Consider the following 10,419-nt stretch of genomic DNA (forward strand, 5'->3'; position numbering starts at 1 on the left):
CCCTTTGATTAGTATCTTCCTTGGTTATAACATGAACATGGAATCTAATGCTAAGGGTCACTACAAAGTTTTTGTTTATTTGTGGATTTTTTTTTATTTGTGGAGATTTATAACCCCACCAAATGGTTGAGGGATTTCTAAAATTCCGAAAATTTGAGGTGCCACGAAGTCTTTTGTGGGAGTTTAGTGGAGGAGGGGTGTCACTGTTTTGTATATGTTTAGTGGAGGTTTTATACTAGACTTTTGTGGTAATTTTAAATCATTTTTCTGGCAGTTTGAAACCCCCCACAAACTGATTTTTTAATTTAACAAAAATTAATTATTTTGTGAGATTTTCAAACATTTACAAATCCTATAATTATTTATTTATTTTTAATTTCAAATTACTCATTAATCTCATCTCATTTACATACTATCAAATTAGAAATTTATTTGTTAATATCAAAATTTAAAAAGTAAATCTTTTATAATACAATTCTTCAATATAAGACAAAATTCTATATATATAAAAAAAAATTCTCAATGTCAATAGTTCCAAACATAATTGCATATTGTATTGTTTTACATAACTATTACTGTTTTCTTTAAAAAGTAAAATAAAACAATTTCAATATTTCAATATCATCTAATTACATAAAAGTCTCAAATATACAATCCAGATCCAAGAATGAAAAAATATTCTATGAACTACACAACTTTAAGAACATGTCCAAAATTCCAAACCTATAAAACATTTTGCCAAAGAAACTACCAGCAATTCAGCTTCCTTAGTGTCCCAAGCTTTATCAGCATTGAACAAGACAAATAACATTCACCACTCAAATTGAGAATAAGGCAGAGAGTACAAAAGAAACACTGCATAGTTTCCATACTAATTGTACATCAATCTTAGCACATAAAAAGTTCTCAAACATGTTTTATTTAAATCTTCTAGCTTAACTAAATCATTAGCCCTGACATTCATCGAAATATAAATAAATAAAGTGATGATACAAAATAATAACCATGTGATAATAAGAGTAAAATTAGCCATTGATGGTGGTGGGTACCTTAATTTATCAAGTGGAGAACAACCCAAGTCAGCATTGCATACTGGACAATGCTTTAATTACTCATCTATTAGCTTCTTATCTATGCAAACTGTTATTCAACAAACACAGATTCAACTCACATTACATGCTGCATGGAACATACTCACAGTGACACACAGCTAAAAATGAATCAAAATATATGAGGTGATAGATACAAATATTTTCCACAGAATTGATTAGAAAAGTACTAAAACATGACAGTAACAAATAATGTATCAAAGAGTGAACAAAATAAAAAAAAATTGTACCAAAAGATGATCGTAACAGATACAAAGAATTAATAATGTATCAAAGAACAACCATAATAAATAAAAATTGTATTGAATTTACCAAGACAACAAGGCCAAATAAAAGAAAATTAAATCCGATCGAAACTAAAAATAAAAAGAAAAAAGAGAAAGAAAGATAAGAAAGAAAGATAAAAAAGCAAGAAGGAGGAGGAGGTGTACTGTAACAATTTATTGCACAAAGGACATGTTAAGCATGCCTCAAGCTTGGCTCTATTCAGCTTCAGGGCTTGCCCTTCAAGATTTACTCTTTTGTACCTGAAATCACGACAATCACGAACATCCTGTTAAAAAATAAAAAAGGTAAAATAAATTAAAAAGCGAAACATTTATCTAAAGTGATTCCACTGGCATAATTATTCACCTTATTATTATTGGTATTATTATTACTGTAGAGTGTAGAATACTTTATAAACAAAGACATTTGAGACTAGAGTGTAAGCCATAAATAAGAGTATAACACAATAATCATCACTACCAAACGAAAGCAAGTTCAATTTTCTGCATTATGAAATTATTAAAATCAAACAACAATTGACTCAAATACTTGCCAATACAAACCAATGCATTGGGTTCTACAAAGTCAACTCTCTTAGGTATGAAACAGGACTTACTTCACACCCTTTGTCTTCAAACCTTTATTTACTGTATCAGGTGTAGCTTTAGTCTGAAGATTTCTTGGCACAATATCTTCAAACGGGTTCCATAATACCTACCAAGAAGAAACTGTGGAGGTGAAATTCTTAAAGTGCCAAGGTACAGGTCTTTGTTTCCGGCTACTCTGCCTATTCTTGCCTGCCATCGCCCATGCTGGTGGTGCCTTAAACAACACATGCAATTTCATCATTTTCACACACTCAAATTAAATGTGGCCACATAAAGTACAATATGCATAGATAGATGTGATAGATATATTATACCTAGTTACTCCTCTGTATAGAGACGCCCCCCTAGAGAATCCACTGCTCTTCCTATTAACAAAATAAATTATATCTCAAAAATAGAAATAGTGTGAAATATATTATTAGTAGAAATTATTAAATACCTTCTTAGAGAAGCAACAAAGTCTTGTCATGTCATGTTTTTCACTTCCTCTAGCTCCTTCTCATAGTTGGAAACCTGTATGTAAAAAGAAAAATGATTAAAAAAGAGGGGGGTGTTGTGTAATGAAAGGGGATCCTTAATTATAGTAAAGTAGTTACCGGAAAGTTGGTGGTAGTGGTTGGATCCCAGTATTTGAAAGCAGCGAGATCATAAGCTCTGGCCGCTTTCTCTTCCTTGTCATAGCCACCTACATTATTAGAGAAAAATCATTCAACTTAGACAAGAATCTGAATCTCAATACACGGGAGGGTGGGGGAATATACTTCACACTTGAGCACAGTAAAGTAAATCAAAATGCATCATGTGGTCAAAGTATATAAAAAAAAGAGGGAACTCACCCAAATAAACTGAGAAATTAAGGCATAATGAGAAACACGAATCCACGGTCAGTCAATGTACCTGTGAGTCACCACACTCTCCATAGATATCACCAATCCCACAACAGAGAACAGATGCTTCCTTCAAAGGGTATGTCTAAAAGATCTAAAAACTGTGTTACACAAGAAAGAGAGATCAGCCAATGTGCATAATTGCAAGCTTTGAATTTTCAAGCTAGTGTAGGGCTAAGCTAATCCTTCTAAGGTATCTGACATATTTTGGACTCTGATAGTGAAATTCAAACCTTGGTTCTGAAAGAACAATTAACATAACTTCATTTTTATATTGCTTTTAGGTAACATATATTTAGAAAATCATCATCCTTAATTTCTAACCATTGAATACAGCATCTTTTATCAAGTAAACAGAAATACATTATAAAATGAAAGCTTTCTGCCGGCAGATTCCAACATCAATGCAAAGATATCCACAATTGTCTTAGGAAAAAACCTAAGCATCATGTGATAATCATCTTCATTCAGCAGAGGAGATGCAAGTTTATGTGATCATAGCCAATCTGAGATTTAACAAACACCTCATACAATATAGCTGTTTCTAAATAAAATCAATTTATCAGGATTTTAAATATATACATTAGTATCAAAATTAAAGAGTTTCATGAAATCAAAATTCAAAAATTAGCAAATCAATTTATCAGAATTTCAATTAAGAGAATAAACAATTCATCAAACACTTAGAGTGCTTGAGAATTTGAAACAATGTTATCTATTAAGAGATAATAAAACTCATCGAATGTTATATCACATAGCAAAGTATTCATAATCTACGAACGAAAAAAAACGAGGAAAAAGAGAAGGAGAACCAGAAACTAAGAATGAGTGGAAAGAAGAACATACGGAAGGGATAGAATGCCGATGGAGAATACGAGCGTCATTGGCGGAGAAGAGTTGACCGAAGAGGCACTTTCTCTCAATCTCAAATGCTTTGCGATTAGATCTGGAAACGCGTTGATGAAGGAGGTGCCTTGGCTCGATCTCAATAGCTTTATGGCAAAAGCAGAAAGGAGATGAACTCTAGCGACGGCGACGGCGGCAATGGCAGGATGGAGATGTCTATCGCAAGTTTAGGGTTTCGATAAGCTCTCCCTCTTCGGTTCTCTCTTCCGGTTTTTTTTTTTTTGTGACTTAAAAGAAAATAAACAAAAATGAAGAAAGAAAAAAAAACAAGAAATTGCATAAGAAAGACAGTCTCGCTGAATACTACTCTCAAACTCCTTCCAAGGCAATGGAAGCTCTACTTGGGGAGAAATAGTCCTCATTGCAGTCTTTGCCATGATGTCTGCTACTGTATTTGCATCTCTCAAGATCAGCACGCCATTTTCAAGACATGATATCTCGGATTTTTAACACTAAAGGATCAATAAACCCAGAGCAATCTTGTAAATTATTGACAATAGTAAAAGCCTCCACACAGTCTGTCTCACATATAATGTCTCTTTGTCCCGAGTCCCATGCTAAAAGAAAGCCTCTCCAAATAGCAAACAACTCCTTGCAAAATGCTACGACTCTCAATTGTTCCCAGACAGCCTCGTTGCCACCTTCCCTTCCAATCTCTGCTAACACAAGCAAAACCAACTCGAGCACCACTGCCAGGATAGCTAGCATCACAATTAATCTTAAAGGTACCCACTAAGGGAGGGAATCCAAGAGCCACTAATGGTTGAGAGGATAGATAGTCGTTGCAACTCAAAAATATTTCGGAGCTCCTTTTCTAAGGACAAAGCCATACCAATCACCTTATTTGTGGTCCAATGCTCATGAGGATGAAAGATCTCGTTATTTCTCGAACACCAAATCCACCAGAGACCAGAAAAGAATCTAAAGGGGCGCTGTTTGCTATTATGTAAGAACCAACTCATCAAATCCACTGGTTGATCGGAGATCCCTAAGGCTTGCCAAACAAGTTGGGCTTTTAGACAATCCCGAATACAATGTAAAACCGATTCCTGACCTGAGAAACATCGTGGACAGCTATCCACGTGCGAAATGCCCCTCCTAAAATGAAATGCAGCAGTAGGAAGAGCCTCTCGAAGACATAGCCAGGCCAAAAATTTGTGCTTTTCCGGAACATGTTGACACCAAAGCCAAAGTCAATTACCCATATCCTCCCAACTAAACATCTTCTTACTGAGTCACAAATAACCACTATGAGCATCATAAACCTTTGAGGCCGCACCAGTCCAACACCAACCAACTTCTGAACCAGCTTGAACATCTGGGTTGTAAGAGTTAATGTTGCTTTGCAGAGACTGATTTAGAGGAGAATAGATATTCTCAAGGTTCCACTATCCAGATGACCAAAGGTCCAAGATCCTGAGATCCGAATCAGAAATGTGAACATAATCCATCTCCTGACACAGTCGCCCCTCTCTTCTCCATTTAGAAAACTAAAAGTTCTGTTCCAAATCCCCAATGCACCAACTAAAACCTTCCTTCAGGATATCCCAAACTCGACATATACTCTTTCAAACATAAGATCCCCTTCCTCGAGACCGACTAAAACAATCATCCTTAGAAGAATGGTATTTCTCCGTCAACAGTTGAACCCATAGCTTGTCGCGATGGTGAAAAAGTTGCCAAAACTAGTTTTTCAAGAAGAGCAATATTGGCACAAAAAGGATCTCTAATTCCCAGACCTCCAAACTTCTTAGGAGTGACCAACACTTTCCAGTTAACTAGATTCAGGCCTCTACCATCAGCTTGACCCTTCCATAGAAAGTTTCGCATCATGGATTCTATCTTATTAGTTACCCCTTTAGGGAAGAGAGATACTTACATGCGATAAGTAGGAATCGCAGTCACTACCGAGTTGAGCAAACAGAGTCTGCCTGCCTTATTAAGCAATCTCCCTTTCCAGCTGGCTAGCCTTCCCCGAATCTTGTCCAAAATATCGTTGAAAGTTGCGAGTGTCACCCGAGAGTGATTAAGGTTCACCCCTAAATACTTGCCCAAGTTCTGGATGAATCTGATGGAGGAGACTCCAGTGAAAATCTCTTTTCTTGTCGCTGAAATATTCCTGGAGCATAGCGCTTTAGATTTTTCCACATCAACCTTCATCCCAGAGGCTCTGCAGAAATTTTCCAAAGCTACCATTACAGTTTGAACTTGCTGTTTTTCAGCTTTACAGAAAAGAAGCAAATCATCGGCAAACATCAAATGAGAAATTCTTGGACCCCCTCTAGAAACCGAAACCGGCTTCCACAAGCCCTTATCAGCTTACTGATTAATAGAACAGGACAATCTCTCCATACACAACACAAACAAATACAGTGATATAGGATCTCCTTGCCTAAGACCCCTGCTCAGAGTAAAGCTATTTAATCTATCCCTATTCCAGAGGATAGACAGTGAGAAAGCAGTGACACAACGCATAATCAGATTGACTGTCGGAGGAGGACAGCCAAAACTCACCAGGGTTTGTTTTAGAAATCCCCAATCCACTCTATCGTACGCTTTCTCCAAATCAATCTTAAAGGCTAGGGTGCCTTTCTTTGACTTTGTCTTCTTCATGAAATGGAGAACCTCTTGTGCTACAATGATGTGGTCTGGGGTTCCTCTTCCTGGGATAAACCCTCCTTGAAGGGACCCAATAATCTCTTTGAGATGGGGACGAAGTCTATTGACCAGGACCTTCGTTATAACTTTGTAAACCACATTACAGAGACTAATTGGTCAGAAATCCTTCATGGAAACCGGGTTTTCTACCTTCCGAATAAGAACCACAAGAGTTTCCATCATCCTTGGATCTATATCCAAACCAGAGAACGCATGACGAACCATAGTCCAAACATCAAAACTAACAATCTTCCAGTATTCTTTAAAGAAGAAAGCCTGAAACCCATCAGGGCCCGGCGCCTTAAAAGAATGCATACTGAAAACAGCCGACTTAACTTCTTCCAGAGTAACTGGCACTGTGAGGCTACAACATGCTTCATCATTCAGGAAAGGCAGCGGCACATCACCAAGACAACCTAAGTCTACATCCTCCGACTGGCAGAATAGGCGTTTATAGAAGGATTCAGCTTCCCTTCTAAGGACATCCGGGTCCGTTTCCCACACCCCATCTTGAAGAAAGAGACCATGAATCTTATTATGCTTTCTCCGCACAAGAGTCTGGACATGAAAGAACTTAGTATTTCTATCCCCAAATTTTACCCACTGCTCTCTGGATTTTTGAAACCATAGAAGTTTCTCCTGCACAAGCGTGTTATTAAATTCCTCAATCAGCTGTTTTTCTTTTTGCCGCATAGACAAATCTTCCATTACTTCAAGTCGCTTCTGAAGGAAATTAATCTGTCTCTCCAATTTGCATTTCCTAACGAAAATATTGCCGAACACTTTAGAATTAAACTCCAAAGAGTTCTTCTGCACTTCTGAAAGCTTGCCATGCATCTCTCTGTAGCCAGCCTGCCATGACTGGTTCACAATATCTCTGTACCTCGGATGAGTTGCCCAAGCTGCAATAAACCGAAAAGGTCTATTCTTTTTCGGTTGGGGACGACCTGTACAGCATACTAGGATAGGACAATGATCAGACTGAAGCCTATTTAAAATTTCTGCGTAAGCCTCTGGAAAGAGAGATAGCCAGCCACTATTGATACAAACCCGGTCAAATTTTTTCGCCACCTCAACACCATTTTTAACCCTTCTGTACCAAGAAAACTGTCTTCCAATAGTCTTCAAGTCAAACAGATTACTATCCCCTAGAGAAGCAGCAAGCCAATCTGCATGACGACTCGAGAAGAGGCAACCCTTAGATTCATGAAAGAATAGTACTTCATTAAAATCACCAAGAGCAATCCATGGCCCGCAGAAAGACGAAGAGTGAGTAACAAGATAATCCCATAGCAGAACTCTGGTATTAAATTGAGGACTACCATAGATACCACTGCACCTCCAAATCACATTATTTACCTGAACCTCAACTGTAACACACTGATCGAAAGCATCAACCCATTTGCAGTGAACACTCTGTATTGCAGAAAGGAACCAGATACCCCCCTTATGTCCTGACGCCTCCACTATACCAATAGGGTGATAATCAAGTCTTTTCCAGAACAGTTTCAAGTGTTGAAAAGGACAGTGAGTTTCAACCACAATAAAAATTACAGGTTTAAATTTTCTAACCAGCTCTTTACAATTCACCCGGGCTAACTTATTAGAAGCACCCCTAATATTCCAAGCTATTATATTTAAACTATCCATAATATAAAATATAAAAATATAAAACAAGGAAATCAAAGTACTTCACCAACCTCAAACCGAGGCTTGTCCAGCGGAAGTGACTCCCGTGACCTTCAGGTTTGCCGGATCTCCATGGAATATCTCTTTAATCTCGCCTACCGACGTAGTAACAGTCGGCAATGCGCCTTCCTTCTCCAATGGAACCGCCACGGTAACACCCTCCTTCACGGTTGCAGGAAGACATGACGATGCTTCCACCACCGTGCCTCCATTCTTCTCAACTGGCAAGCTCTGTAGGGACCCCGGCCTTGGTCGTTTCTGGAGAGAGGACCCGCAAGACACTGGGGTGTGTCGGGTTGAGGAGATCGACGTCTCACCAACACGGAAAGCGCTGTGTCCGACCTTGACTCGTGACCCGACCCTAGCGCGATAGGAGCTGGATCCATTTGTGTGAGAGAAGTGAATGGTGGACCTGATTACTCTACCCGAATCGGTTCTGGATTGAATGCCTCTTTGGACCTTGTTAGATTGCTTCTGACCCAGCTTGGTTTTACCTTTCCTCACAACTTGCTCCCAGCCTGGTTCATCATGCATGCAAGCCTCCTCAACATTATTTCCTTCCAAATTATTAGCCTCCAAATCCTCTTGCAAATTCGATGCAGGATTCTCGCCAGTAACGCCACCTACCACATTAGGTTCTACTTCATTTGAATTGTGACTTTTGGTCTCAGGATGTGGCACTGCCTTTGTACCGTCCCGTGGCTTGGTGGCATCGGAATCAACACTTTTTCCTTCCCTAGAGTCTCTACCTAAGCACTGTGCCATATCGTGACCATAACGTGCACAAGAGTTACAAATTAAATTTAAATTTTTATACTCCACTACATGAGTTACGCCTTCCACAATGATATGCTTGATCACTGGCAGTCCTAAATTTATTTGAACACATACTCGGGCATATCGTCCTCTCTCAGCCAACTTAGTGGCTAAGTCCACTTTGATGGAAACTCCTATTGCAGAAGCAATACGCATCATGGCCTGTTCCTGATAGCACCAGATTGGGAGCCCCAAAATTCGAACCCATAGTGCCCCTCAATCAACCACGGGCCACCAAGCATGACCTTCTCACGATTTTCACATGCATCGAATTTTACCATGAAGTACCCAAACCCCACATCAAGCAGATCAAAGCCACTTTTGATGCGCCAAACCATCCGAAACTTGTGTGAAAGAGCTGTGTAACTATAATTTTTATCAAGAACCTTGATCACTAAAGCTTCTCGATAAGGCTCTGCCAAACAAAGCTTGGCTTCTTCAGTGAAGTTTACACATGGAGGTTGGAAATCGCCCTGCTTGCCCACCACCGTGGCTATGCTATCCCCAGATAAAGATCCTGCAAGTGCAAACGCCTTCGATTTCTCTGGACCAATGACTTTATCTTTAAGGGAGATCTTTGTAGGATTTGAAAAACCCTCTCATGAAAAACCCTCCTTGGCACCGGATGCACCCCCATCCACACTCTCCCCCTTATTTCTTTCGACGGCATGGCCGCCATCCTCACTGTGTTTCGCCTTCAAACACTCGTTCCCGCTCTCTCCTTCTCTCTCTCCTTCTCTCATTCTCTTTGAGTACGGAGTACGTACTCGTTTCTGGTGTTTTATTTAATTTTAAAGTAGTTTTAATTATTAGGTAATTATAACAGTGGAGTTTATTGTTAGTTTGTGGGAGTTTATCAAAATATCATATATCAAATATATTGTGAAAATTTTTAAAAACTTCCCTTAAAAAATACCCACAGATATATATAAATGTTGCAGTGGGTGTCTGATATTCCGAATTGGAGACCTAAACAAGTTCATGATCATCATGCCTTGGATCATTGCAATCATAATAATTGTTCTCGAATATTCATCAATCAAAATCAAGTAAGTAATAATGAATTTATTAATTTATCTACTCTGTACATATAAATAAAAAGAAAGATATTATAATATAACTATTTTTTTTTTACAAAACTAACTAATGTAACAAATATATTTACGTGATGATAATATATAAAAAATAAATTATTATTAATAATCCTGATCCCATCTATATTATTAGTAATTTTGTAATATTAAATTAAAGCAACAAATTAGTTATGGTTGGTGTGATAATAGGAGTGCTGCATTTACTTGAACAAGTACAAAAGCAAAGAGAAAGTTAGACATGTTCCCATCTCTTCCATAAAAAATGTGTGGATCAATGGGCAAGAAAAAATTGCATGTCTAAGTACTACAGAATTTATTATTTTTAACTAATATTTTTAATTATTAATCTAATTTATTTAATTTAATAATATAATAATATATTTTT

General features: G+C 37.9%; 1 pseudogene; it reads right to left on the minus strand.

The window, feature by feature from the left end:
• On the minus strand, positions 508-8,889 carry LOC107646626 (annotated as a pseudogene).

The sequence above is a fragment of the Arachis ipaensis genome, chromosome B06 (genome assembly GCF_000816755.2).
Source record: "Arachis ipaensis cultivar K30076 chromosome B06, Araip1.1, whole genome shotgun sequence".
Lineage (NCBI taxonomy): Eukaryota > Viridiplantae > Streptophyta > Magnoliopsida > Fabales > Fabaceae > Arachis > Arachis ipaensis.